Source organism: Hyperoodon ampullatus, assembly GCF_949752795.1.
Source record: "Hyperoodon ampullatus genome assembly, chromosome: 4".
Lineage (NCBI taxonomy): Eukaryota > Metazoa > Chordata > Mammalia > Artiodactyla > Ziphiidae > Hyperoodon > Hyperoodon ampullatus.
The window spans coordinates 146,994,237-147,007,335 of NC_136917.1; positions in this window are offsets into that span (position 1 = coordinate 146,994,237).

A 13,099-nucleotide genomic window follows, 5' to 3' on the forward strand; every position below is an offset into this window, starting at 1 on the left:
AGTCTTTTTCAGCTTTTTTTCCTAAGATGAAAAGTTTTCATATATTTTCTCTCAGCTATTCAGATCCACCAACTTCTGCCCTCTTCTCTTTTCTATCACCATCACTTACCTCTTTCTATCATCACTTACCTCTCTTTTCACCAAGCTTATGGTGGTGACAGTGATATATAAGTACCCCTGAATGTACTAGAATAGAATTTTGGATGATACCATGAAAGAGAGTTTACCTCAGAAGGCCAAGGACAGATGGTTGACTGGACTCTTTTTAAATCTACTGCAATGTCACACTTCATGGTGAATGAGATTTTTCTTACATCAAATTAAAGTCTCTTTGGCCTTCATTTCAGTCCTTCTCTATCGCATCCATTCAAACTCCAGTGGTCACAAGGAATCACTGCCTTTTTTTATATCTTGCATCTCTTTCCCCATCATCTGAGAAGGCTGCTGACCTAAAATTTTGAAAAGTTAGCAGGCTGTATCAGCAGCTAACCTATGGCAGAATACATCTCCTTACATAAGACAGAGTCTGCAAGTTTTCCCTTAACAACCATTCCTCCCTTCTCTCTCAGAATAATAGAACTTCCAGTTTCTATTTGGGCACAAGGCTACTTAGGATAAAGAGCATATATCCCATCTTCCTGGGATAGGTATAGCTGCGTTACTAAAATCTGGCCAAAGGAATGTGAGAAAAAATTATGCAAGCAACTTCCAAATTGTGTCTTTGAAGGATAAGCCATTCCCATTTCCTCTCCCTGTTTCTATGCTGCTCTTAAAAATAATCCTGGTGCTAAGCCATGTTAGACCATTAGGTAAATTCAATACCCTAGAGATGGCAGAGCAGCAAAAATGTCTCTTACAACCTCATGGACCATAGCCACTATACCAACCCTGAACCACCTACCTCTGGATGCTACACAAGGAATAAATGAACTTCTAGCTTGTTTAAACTAGCAGTAGATATTTTAGCTTAGAAGCTTTCAGGCTGCTAAATCTAATAAATATGATTACCTATATTTATCTCTTGTGTTGTGCCAGCCCAGACAGAAAAGTTGAATGGTCAACACCAATGGAGTAAATAGGTCAGAGACTGCCTCAGGGTACTAGGAATCTGACCCTCAAAGCCAAGAGTTAGCAAGAATCTTGGTTGTAATGCAAGACAGCAGGGTTACAGGTCCCCCACCAAAAAAAAAAAAAAAGAAAAGAGTAGGCAATCAAGATAAGGCAGGCCAAATCTGACAGAGTCACACAACGTAGAGAGCCCCAAGGAGGGTACAAACATGGTGTCAGACATATGGGAAGTCTAGAACAGTGGCCCAGGCAGGTAGAGTCAGGAAGCTGGGCAGACTAATTCCTAAAGCTGCAAAGACCATAACTCCAAAGTGAAATGTGTGAACATTCACTGTGCCCCCTGGCTATGGGTTTTTGACACTTTCATACTGAAGTGGTACAGGCCTACTGGTTCAGCCACATCTCATGGTTCTCTAGTCTTCCATCTGGGCAGGAAACTCACCGCTTATATCAGAGGGGTAAGTTGTATCCTTGAAGTGAACTGGAAGTCTCATTGGTGGAGGGAAACCTGGACCATCAAGATTCGTCTGGAATCTGTGGGAGAGAAATCTTGAGCTCAGGGTTTAGATTGCACTGTTTAATATGGTAGCCATCAGCCACATGTGTCTACTGAACACTTGAAATTGGGCTAGTCAGAACTGAGATATGCTGTAAATGTAAAGTACACAATGGGATTGTAGACTTAGAATGTAAAATATCTCATTGATATTTTTATATTAATTACATGTTGAAAGGATGTTTGCATATAGTAGGTTAAATTCAACAATTATTAAAATTAATTTCTTTTTCCTTTATTTTATATGGGGATTCTAGAAAATGTAAAATTATGTGTGTAGTTCATGTTATATTTCTATTGAACAGTGCTGGCTTAAACTCTGGGTTTTGAACACCTGGAAGAAACCTGTTTCCCCACGTGAGAGTGTCACTGAGTTTAATCTTGTACCACTTGCCACGGGACAGGCCAATAAGTCAAGGGACAAAGTGTTGGGGCAAGGAAAAGTGACTTTATTCAAAAAGCCAGCAAACCGAGAAGATGGTGGAATAATGCCCTAAAGGACCATCTTAATTCAGGGTAGAATTCAAGCTTCTTTTATGCTAGGGAAAGGGGAAGCAGGGTGGGGTTAAGATCGGGAATCGATGGACCACTGCACATATCTGGGCACCAGCAAGGGTCCAAGGAGGGTTGTGAAAACTCTTTTTTCTTGGTCAGTTGACTTTGGTTGGTGTGAGTCTGGTCATGATGGTCCTATAAATGTTGACAAAACAATCATTATTTTTGTTCATATTTTCTTATGCCAGTGGGAGGCAAGTTTCAGTAAGGGGCTGTTTGCATAAATCATAACCTGTAGCAGAATCTCTTTAGGGATTAGCATGGGTACATGCAAGGCTAAGCAGAGGCTTATGACTCAGAGTTTAAAGCAGCAGAAGAGACAGATAAAGTATGGAGTCAGAGATGCCAAGCTTCTTCTACAAACAAGAGGCAGGCAGGGGACATGGGGTGGGGAGAGGCCCTAGTTCCTGAAGAACAACTCAAAGATAACCATTGGATTGTTATATATACCCCTTGAAGAGGAATGAGGACTCTGTTTTATGGCTGACCTAGGATCATTACTTTTCTTGTTTAACTGCTTTTCCTTTATTTCTGCATTCCCTCCCTTCCCTCATTAGTAACTGCCTCCGCCTGCTCTTTGGAACTCAGGGAAGGCCTAGGAGACCAAAGCCTTTTTCTACAAACAAGAAACAAGGGAAATGGAGGGGCTTTTGCACCCAGGAGGGCCCTGCAGCGTCCCGCTTGCTTTAAATTCCCCCTTTTCTTTAATACTGCTCACTCCTGAGGGAAACAAGGCCAGGACAAGAAAGGGAACAAAGTTTTGGATAGAGAGGTTCATTATAAACTCAGCAGAGGAGCTCAGTTTTAGGGGGACTCCATTTCAAGAGAAGGTTCAGACTGCAGACACCTGATTCCTGAGTCTCATCCATCACAAAAGTAGCATACAGCTAATTTGGCTCCAGACATTTTCTTCTTATTCTTGTTTGATAATCCCAAATATTTCTGGTTAACATAAACACCCAATCCTGGCGATGGGGTTTTGTGTACCGTCCTCATGGGAACATCTTTGTTGACCAAATTCTTGATCTCCTGCAATTGTTAACAAGCAGTTCTAGCCATTAAAATATTTTAAATCTATTTAGAGACACTGGAACAATAATAGGAGATACTTTTTTTTATACTGGCTTTTCTCATTGACCAAATTAAATATTCATTGCAGTGTGTTCTAAAGCTGTACCTCCTGTTAGCACAAAGAAAAATGTGTCCTTGCATCTGATGTTGAAACTGCGCAACTGAGATTGGGACTTGAACTCACTGTCTTTTAACTGAGATCACACACCTTGTCTCAGGACTTAATGAAGCTCAGGTTCTTTATGTCTCATTGCAGAAAGAATTCAGTGAGAGACAAATTTGTATGTGAGAAGTGGATTTACTTAGAGAGATACACATTCCATAGACAGAATGCAGTCTGTCTCAAAAGGCGAGAACAGCCTTGGGAGAAACACACTCCACAGAGTGTGAGCCATCTCAGGAGGCAAGAGGCCCCGAAATATGGGGTGGTTAGTTTTAATGGGCTGGGTAATTTCATAGGCTAGTGAGTAGGAGGATTATTCCAACTACTTTGGAGAAGGGGTGGAGATTTCCAGGAAATGGGCCACTGCCCACTTCTTGGCCTTTTATGGTCATGGTGCCTGAGGGTGTGTCACTTAGCGTGCTAATGTATTACAGTGAGCGTGTAATGAGGCTCAAGGTCCACTAGAAATCGATTCTTCCACCATCTTGGGCCTAATCAGTTCTAACCAGTTATGTCATAGCCACAATGGCTATATTATTCTTTTAAAGGTTATGCCCTGCCCCTTACCCTCCTGTTTCAATGTTACAGGGTAAGGAATATAGGAAATCATTTAAACAGTAACTCTTTTTTTAAAAAGGGAAAATCTCTTCCTCTTCTTTTTTCTGACTATCCTGAAAGCATAAACTAGGGTTTTAAAAAATGTATTGGGATCTCCGAATGAGCCATGGCTCATCTTCAGATTGGCAAACAACTAAACGTTTTGTAGAAAATTTGTAAACAGGTGAAAGAAGTTCAGGTGTGCACCTTTACCAGACGCTATGTACGTGATGGAGTTGGTAAGTTTTAGTAAATCTGTGTTTTTAACATAATTGGAAACAATTGCTGCTGTGCTATGCTCTTGGGGTAGAAGACTTAATAGATCTTTCTCTTCCTTTGGGGGTCTCACCAAAACATCCTTTTGGCTTAAGAAGAGAACTCTGTCATCCATGTTCACTCGTTTCCATGCCAGGTGCCATCGTCCTGAAGTCCTACCTTTGGCTAAACAATATATCAAGTAATGCATGGTGCAAGTAAGCCTGTTGTCTCCTGGTTTTTCTTTTCTCTGAGCTCCTTTTAAACTTTCTGCATAGATCTTATTCTTTTAACCTTTGTCAAGCTTTTCTAAGATTTATTTTTAAAAGCCAGACACATTCGGTTTAAATTAAAATAATGGGGGTCTAACATGGATGGACCTTGAGGGCATTACGCTAAATTAAATAAGTCAGGCAGAGAAAGACTGGTGCTGTGTGATCTCACTTAATGTGGAATCTAAAAATGTCCGACTTAGTAGAAACTGTATCTACTTAGAGAGTAGAATGGTGGTTGCCAGGGGCTCGGGCCATAGGAACTAGGGAGAAGTTGGTCAAAGAGTACAGACTTCCAGCTAGAAGATAAATAAGCTCTCAGGATCTAATGCACCACCTTGTGATTATAGTTACCAATACTGTGTCATATACTTAAGAGTTGCTCAGAGAGTAGATCTTAAATGGTACCACCACAAAAAAGAAATGATAATTATGTGACATGATAAGGTGTTAGCTAATGCAATGGTGGTAATCATTTTGTAATATGTAAATGTATCTACACATCACATCCCACACTCTGAACACAATGTTTTATGCCAATTATATCTCAACAAAGCTAAAAAAAAAATAAAGTCATGGGAGTCTATTGTAAAGATTAGAAATAAGGAGGACAATCATGCCAGATGCTTGACTAGTCCCCATCTCTCCCTGTATGGAAATAAAACCTAGGTGAGCAAGAGTAGAACAAGATACAGTGCAGTCAATGCTGTTCTAGCAATTGCCTTATCTCCTTGTCCCTGTGGGTGTGAAGACAGTTTCACTTCCCACCTTTGGGGTGACTCAGCAACCCACTCCCTGCTCCTCATCAGTTGCATTCACCTACCCTGTGGCTCAATTTCCGACTCTGTCAGAGAAAAGATCTCTTCTTGTTGGTGCAGTTGGGAATTCTCAAGTACAGCAGTTTTTCCATCCAGTTTTTATTCCCAAACTCTTTTCACTATTATTCATAATCCTGCAAACCACATTAAAAATTGTTTTAATCATACATCTGTTTGCAATAAAATTAAATGTGATTAAATAAAAATATTCTAGATTTTAAAAGTTAAAGACTGGCAAATCGATCTTTATGATATACAGGGACATTAAACATGAATTTTCTCACAGATAATTAGAGATACATATGATTTAATGTGATTTAAACCACTTAAGAGAAATGCATGAATTACTGACAAATTTATTTATAGGATATTGTATTATAATTAGTTTTAGTATTGAGTATAAAGACTTAGATTTGAGATTTGTCATTGCACTGGAATGGAAAAAATTCTACATTAACATTGAATTATTTCATTTGGTTTTACAAAAAATTCAACTGGACTATTTTTATACATCTGTTTTATTTCAAACCACTAGATAAGAGGCTTAAAAATTTCAACCACTTTTCTGTAAAAGATTCATTAAAGATATGAATAACATTTGCTACCATTGAATGAAAAGCCAAATCACATTTACTTATCATATTTTCTCTCTTCAGTGTAGATTTTTGAAGTAGTAGAGATGACTTTATAGCTATATATTAATTGACCAAATGAATACAATTTATAGAGCTATTAAAAGGCATCTCAAAGTAAAGTTACAGATATATGGTCTTTCATATTCCTCTAAGTTTTATTTTAACTTGATTACACCTAATCCTTCTTGATTTTAACTAATGGGCCACTACAGGTATGAATTAAGTAATATATGGCTAAGAATATACTAAATAATTAAAAATTCTATAGTAGACTCCTGTTTCCAGTAATATGGCACATTAGATACCCTGCATGACTCTCTTGAGGGAAACAACTAAAAAGCTGAGGAAGATTAAAAGCATCATTTTAAATGTATTGCTGAGCTGTCACAAAAGTAAGGAATCTGCTGATCTCACAAAAAACAAAGTGTAAACAAAAGTCCTGGTGGGTAAGTGAATAAGGCAAAACCAGCTTTGCCCTGATGGTTTCTGCCAAATGATAAAGATTTGGGGCTTCCACTTGGAGATGGTTGTCTGCCCCTGGTACAATGTACAGGTGATAGGAGCTCTCCAAGGAACCTAATAGGAAAGCTCCACATAAACCTGGAACCTCAAAGGTAACACTCTAACTATTAGATTAAACAAGAAATAAATGCAGAATAAGACAGCACGAGAACATGCTCTTCTTAATCTGGATAACAGATGAAGGAAAATTCTCCCATAAGAATTTTCCTAGTTGGCTTTCACACAAATTTTATTTTGGCTTTACCATTTTTGATCCAAAGATTTCAAGCAGAGAGTTTGAAATAGGTGTGGCTGTGTTTAGTTGTGGCAGAGACAGTGGTGCTCAGCCGGTATACCAAGGGTTTCTCCCATTTCTCAGTTCCCTTGCAACTGGGTCACGAGACTAATTCTGACCAACTGGCTATAGGTAGAAAACACAGAAGTTACTTCTGGGCAGAAGAATAGCAAAGCTTGTGAGATGTACTCTAGGTCTCTCTTCCCCAACAATGTTGACCAGGAGGACATGTGTCTCAGATATAGCATCTACAAGACGTTGGAAACTCAGTTGGCCTGGATAGAAATCACATGCCCTGGAGAGTTCCCTGAATTTACAACAGACTTTGCATGAACAAGAAATCAACCTTTGTTAGGTTAAGCAACTGAGATTTGGAGCATATTTGTAATTTCACCGAATTTAGCCTTGCCACTATTGATGGAAGACAACTGCCAAGGGTGATTGACAGAAGCAAATGCAAATAACCTCAGAAGAAACTCAGTTTACACTGGCACTCAAAGTACCACAGATTAAAACTCATAGAACATGAGCAGCCCACATTCAAAATTCATCAAACACAAAGAAGACACAATGATTGAAATCCAGATTAAACAGTCCTCAAAAACTTCCAACATTGGAAATATCAAAACATAACATTATACTTAAAGAAACAAAAGAATAGTTTGAAAATATAAGCAGGAGACAAGAAACTATAAACACTATGAAGATTAAAAGTGAATTAAAGTGAATTTAAGATTTAATGTGAAAGAAAAAACTACAAACTATTATAATTAAAAATAGGAAGATATCTATATTTTTTTTTACTTCAGGGTAGGAAAATGTTCTTATTAAGACACAAAGAGCCCAAACCATAAAGAATAATACTATAAATTTGACTATATTAAACTTTAGAACTTCAAATTGTCAAAAGGCACCCCCCCCAAAAAAGGTAAAAAAAGACAAATACTAGAGGAAGTTATTTGATAGCTATACAACCAAAATAAAACTAATGTTCAAAACACCAATGAATCAAGAAAAAGACAAACAACCCAGCCCTACTCTGCCCCAAAAATGGCATATGGTATTATTACACACAAGAAGAAGCACAAATGGCTCGTGTGAAAAATAAAAGTGCTTATCCACATTTAAAATTTTTTTTTAATTTTTGGTGTTTTATTGAAGTATAGTTTCTTTACAATGTTATCCATATTTTTTATAACAGAAATAAAAATCAAAACCACAATGAAACACTATTTCATACCTGACTAGAAAAATTTAAAAGTTGGACAATGCCAAGTGTAGGTGAATATATGGAATAATGTGAATTCTCATTCATACTGTTGGGAGCAAAAATTATTACAACAATTTTGGAAAACAATAACACCCTACGAAGTTGTACATGTACCCACTCTATGACCCAGCTCTTCCACTCCTAAATAAATAACCTAGGGAAATACTTGTATATATATCCTAGGCACAAGACTCTTTTTAAAGAAAACAAACACATAAATGTTCATTAAGGATAGAATGTATAAATAAATCATGATCTATTCATATACTGGAATAGCAATGAAAACAAATGAGCCATTCAGTATAAACATGGCTGAATCTCAAAACATCATACTATGTAAAAGAAGGAAACAAGCAAGTCATCAGAGAATAGGCAAAGTGTGGATGCATTTCCAGAACTTTTAAAAATAGACAAGCCGAACATATAGACAGTATATGTCTATATATATATATATATATATGTGTGTGTGTGTGTGTGTGTGTGTGTAAGTATATATATAAATAGGTATGTATATATGTGTAAATATACACACATATAGGTGCTAAAATTGTTTAAATTATTTTTAATTAAAAGGAATAATTTACCCCAAACTTAGAATAGTGGTTACCTCTGGTAAAGAAGATAGGAAAGGAGATGTGATTGCACGGTGGCACACTTGGGTCTCAAAAAATATTAATGTCTTAATTCTTAACCGTGGTAGCAGGAGCTCTTCTGTTAATTTAAAATTCTTTGATAATAAACAATAATGTCTTTATATGCCTATTTGTTTATATAAAAATCAAAACTATAGACATGGTAGACTTGTTGCTTTCGGTCCAGGTGCCCTTACCAGCTGTAGCCAGAAAGGCAGGATCCCCAAGTTTTGAGTCTAGTATTTTCTGAGGAATCATCTGGAGCTGAGTCACTCAGAAGGGACTGTAAATGGACATAGTATATCTATCTATCTATCTAGATATATTTGTAATATGTATGTATACATTCACATATATAGAAAGAGATGTATATCTTACATGATCTTTTTGACTTTTTGACTTCTATAATTGGCAGCAAGATACTTTCAGACATTAATAATACTTTGGAGTGATTTATTATTTTTTTAAAGTAATTGATAATACCAGAGAGTGGTAATAAATTTTGCCACAGTTCTGAGAGATGAGAGATATGGCCTTTAAAATTCAACTTTATCACCATCACACACACATAAAGGATGTAAAAATGGAAAACTTTTACGCATTATCAAATATGCATAAATAGAAAATCTATAGAGTATAAAATGCATATGTCCATGTAAATTCTTGTGAACCTATAAATGATAACACAGCAATGCACAACAATTTTCTCTTTCAACTTACCTTATGGAAAGACACTCAACCATTCTCTTCCCCTTAGGTCCATTCTCAGCACTACTACTAGTTAAATTTTCTTTTTAATTTTACTCCTCTGATTAAAATTTTGAATGGCTTCTCATTGTCAAGAAGAAAAATTATTGAGATGCCTTAACTTGGCATTCACTGTCATTCACAGTTTGTTTCCATGTCACTCTCCTCCATGCTTCTACAGTCTGATCACGTTGACCTTCTTAATACTCCTTAATCCTCCAAACCTCTATGGCTTTATTGGAACTATTCCTAGATCACTCTTACATTCTGTATCAGTTAGGATATACTAAGTTAAAACACAAAAGAATGATCCAAAAATCTCAGTAGCTTGAAATAAACACAGGTTTATTTCTCAGTCATGTGATGTGTGGATAGAGCAGGCATTATCTTGAGCATTGTTGAAGGGACAAGGAGAAAAAAAGATCAGAGCAAATCACTATGTAATAAAGCTTTCACTAGGACTTGGCCAAAGCCAGTGACACACTGAATCAACAGGAAAGAGAAAGATAATCTTCCCTCAGGGAGGAGCTGAAGAGTATGTTTACTCCCTGCACCTTCTCTTTCACCTACTCTAACTTCAAGAGCAAGTCAAACATTTCTGATTCCTAAAAGCATCCCTGACTTTCCTGGAGTCAGTCTTTACATATCTTGTGCCCTCAGATCACATTTTATTTACATCAGAACGTTACTTATGATGACAGGTATTTTGTTTATTTATAACTCAGTTTTATAGATGTTAAGCATAAAATTTGATGAGTTTGAAAACCATAAGCAGACATGCATCAACCAAAACAATCAAGATAAAGAACATTTCTATCACCCTGAAAATATCCCTCAGGTGCCTTTGCAGTCAGTCTCCTCATAGGTGCTCTTTATCAGGTTGAGGAAGTTCCTTTCTTTTCCTAGTTTGCTGAGAGTATTTATCCTGAATGGATGTTGGATTATATTAAGTGTTTTTACTGCATCTGTTTGATATGATCAAATGTTTTTTCTTCTTTAGTCTCTTGATACGGCAAATTATACTGATTGATTTTCAAATGCTAAACCAACCGCATATTCCCAGGATAAACTCCATTTGGTTTTAATTTGTTATCCTTTTTATTTTTTGTTGCATTTGATTTGCTAAACTTTGTCCAAAATTTGCATTTAATATGATTATTGATATGGTTGGGTTTAAGCCAAACATCTTGCTATTTTTTCTATATGTTCTGTTATTTGCTTTATTTTCCCTCTTTTCCTGCATTCTTTTAAATTAATTGAATATTTTTTATTATTCCATTTTATCTTCTTTATTGTATGTGATCTTAGTGGTTGCTTTAGGATTTATAGTATATATCTTTAACTTATAATCTGTACTCAAATATTGCACCACTTAACATTCAGTATAAGAATCTTACTGTAGTATACTTCTACTTACCCCTCCCAGCCTTTATGTTACCTTTATCAAATATTTTACTTCTACATATGTAAAAACCCACTATGCATTATTATAAGTTTTACTTGAAATTGTCAATTATCTTTTTCAGATATTTTAGAAATTAGAAAAAGAAATATCTTCTATATTATCTACATATTATACTTCATTTCTTTAGATAGTGCAAATTTCTATTCAGTATCTTTTTCCTTCTGCCTAAAGAACTTTTTTTTAACATATCTTGCAGTGCAAGTCTGTTGTTAATGAACTCTTTCAGCCTTTTTGTGTCTGAAATATATCTTTCTTTTTGCCTTCATTTTTGAAATATATATTCTCTAAGGACAAAATTTTCTAATGAAATAAATTTAGTACTTAAAAGATATGCCATTTTCTTCTTAATCGCATTATTCTTATAAGAAGTCTTCTGTCAATCTTTTATTTATTTCTCTAAATGTGAAACCTCTTTTTTCCCCCACTGCTTTAACGACTTCCTCTTTGACACTGATTTTCAGCAATTTGATTATCATGTTCTTTGGTGTAGTTTGCTAGATGTTTCTTTTGCTTGGGGTAAGTAGAGATTGCTGAATTTGAGCTTACAGAATTCATGAAATTTGGAAATATTTTTAGCCATTATATCCTCATACACACACACACACACACACACACACACACACATTTCTCTCCTTCTGGAACTCTATTTAAAAATATATTAGACAGCTTTAAATGAATTGTCTAGCTCACTGATGCACTACTCTTTTCTTTTGCAGTGTCTAATCCCATCCAACGTAATTTTTATCTGGTGTAATTATGTTGTATATTTTGTCTCTGCATGTTCAGTGAAGGTGTTTTCTATATCATTCTTTTGTTTCCTTCATAATATTCATATCTTATTTTACCTTCTTGAATATATGAATTATGTTTATAATAGCTGGGGTTTCTTCTTCCAGTTTTATTGAGATATAACTGACATGCAGCACTATACAAGTTTAAGGTGTACAGCTTAATGATTTAACTTACATACATCATAAAATGATTACTACAATTAGTTTAGTGAACATCCATCATTTTATAGAGATGCAAAATAAAAGTAAAAGAAAAATATCTTTTCCTTATGATGAGAACTCAGAATTTACTCTCTTAACAATTTTCATGTATAACATACAGCACTGTTAATTTTATTAATCATGTTGTGCATCACATCCCTAGTATTTATTTATCTTATAACTGTAAGTTTGTATCTTTTGACCACCTTCATTCAGTACCCCTTCCCACCACTCCCCACCTCTAGTAACCACAAATCTGATCTCATTTTCTATGAGTTTGTTTGTTTGTTTTTGAAGTATAATTGATATACAACACTATGCTAGTTCCTGGTGCACAGCATAGTGATTTGATATTTCTATACTTTCCAAAATGACCACTATGACTAGTCGTTACCATCTGTCACCATGCAAAGATATCACATTATTATTGACTATATTCCTCATGCTTTATATTCCATCCTCATGACTCACTTATTTTGTAGCTGAAAGTTTGTACCTCTTAACCTCCCTCACCTATTTCACTCAACCCTCCACCCATTTCCCTCTGGCAACCACCTGTTCATTCTCTGTATTAATGACTCTGATTCTGTTTTGTTATGTTTGTTTGTTTTGTTTTTTAGATTCCATTTATAAATGATAACATAGAGTATTTGTCTTTCTCTGTCTGACTTATTTCACTTAGCATAATATCCTCTAGGTCATCCATGTTGTAGCAAATGGCAAGAATTTATTATTTTTTTAAGCCTGAGTAGTATTCCATTGTATATATATTCTCTTACATCTTTATTCATTCATCTATGGTTGGACACTTAGGTTGCTTCTATACCTTGGCTATTGTAAATAATGCTGCAATGAACATAAGGGTACATGTATCTTTTTGAATTAGTGTTTTTGTTTTCTTCAGATAAATACCCAGAAGTGGAATTGCTGGATCAAATAGTAGTTCTACTTTTAATTTTTTGAGGAACCTCCATAACTATTTTTCACAGTGTCTGCATTAATTTGCATTCCTATCAACAGTGCACAAGGGTTTCCTTTTCTCCACATCCTTATCAACACTTCTTATCTGTTGTCTTTTTTATAATAGCCATTCTGACAGGTGTGAGACGATATCTCATTGTGGTTTTGATTTACATTTCCCTGATGATTAGTGATATTGCGCATCCTTTCACATGCTTGTTGGCCATCTGTATGTCTTCTTTAGAAA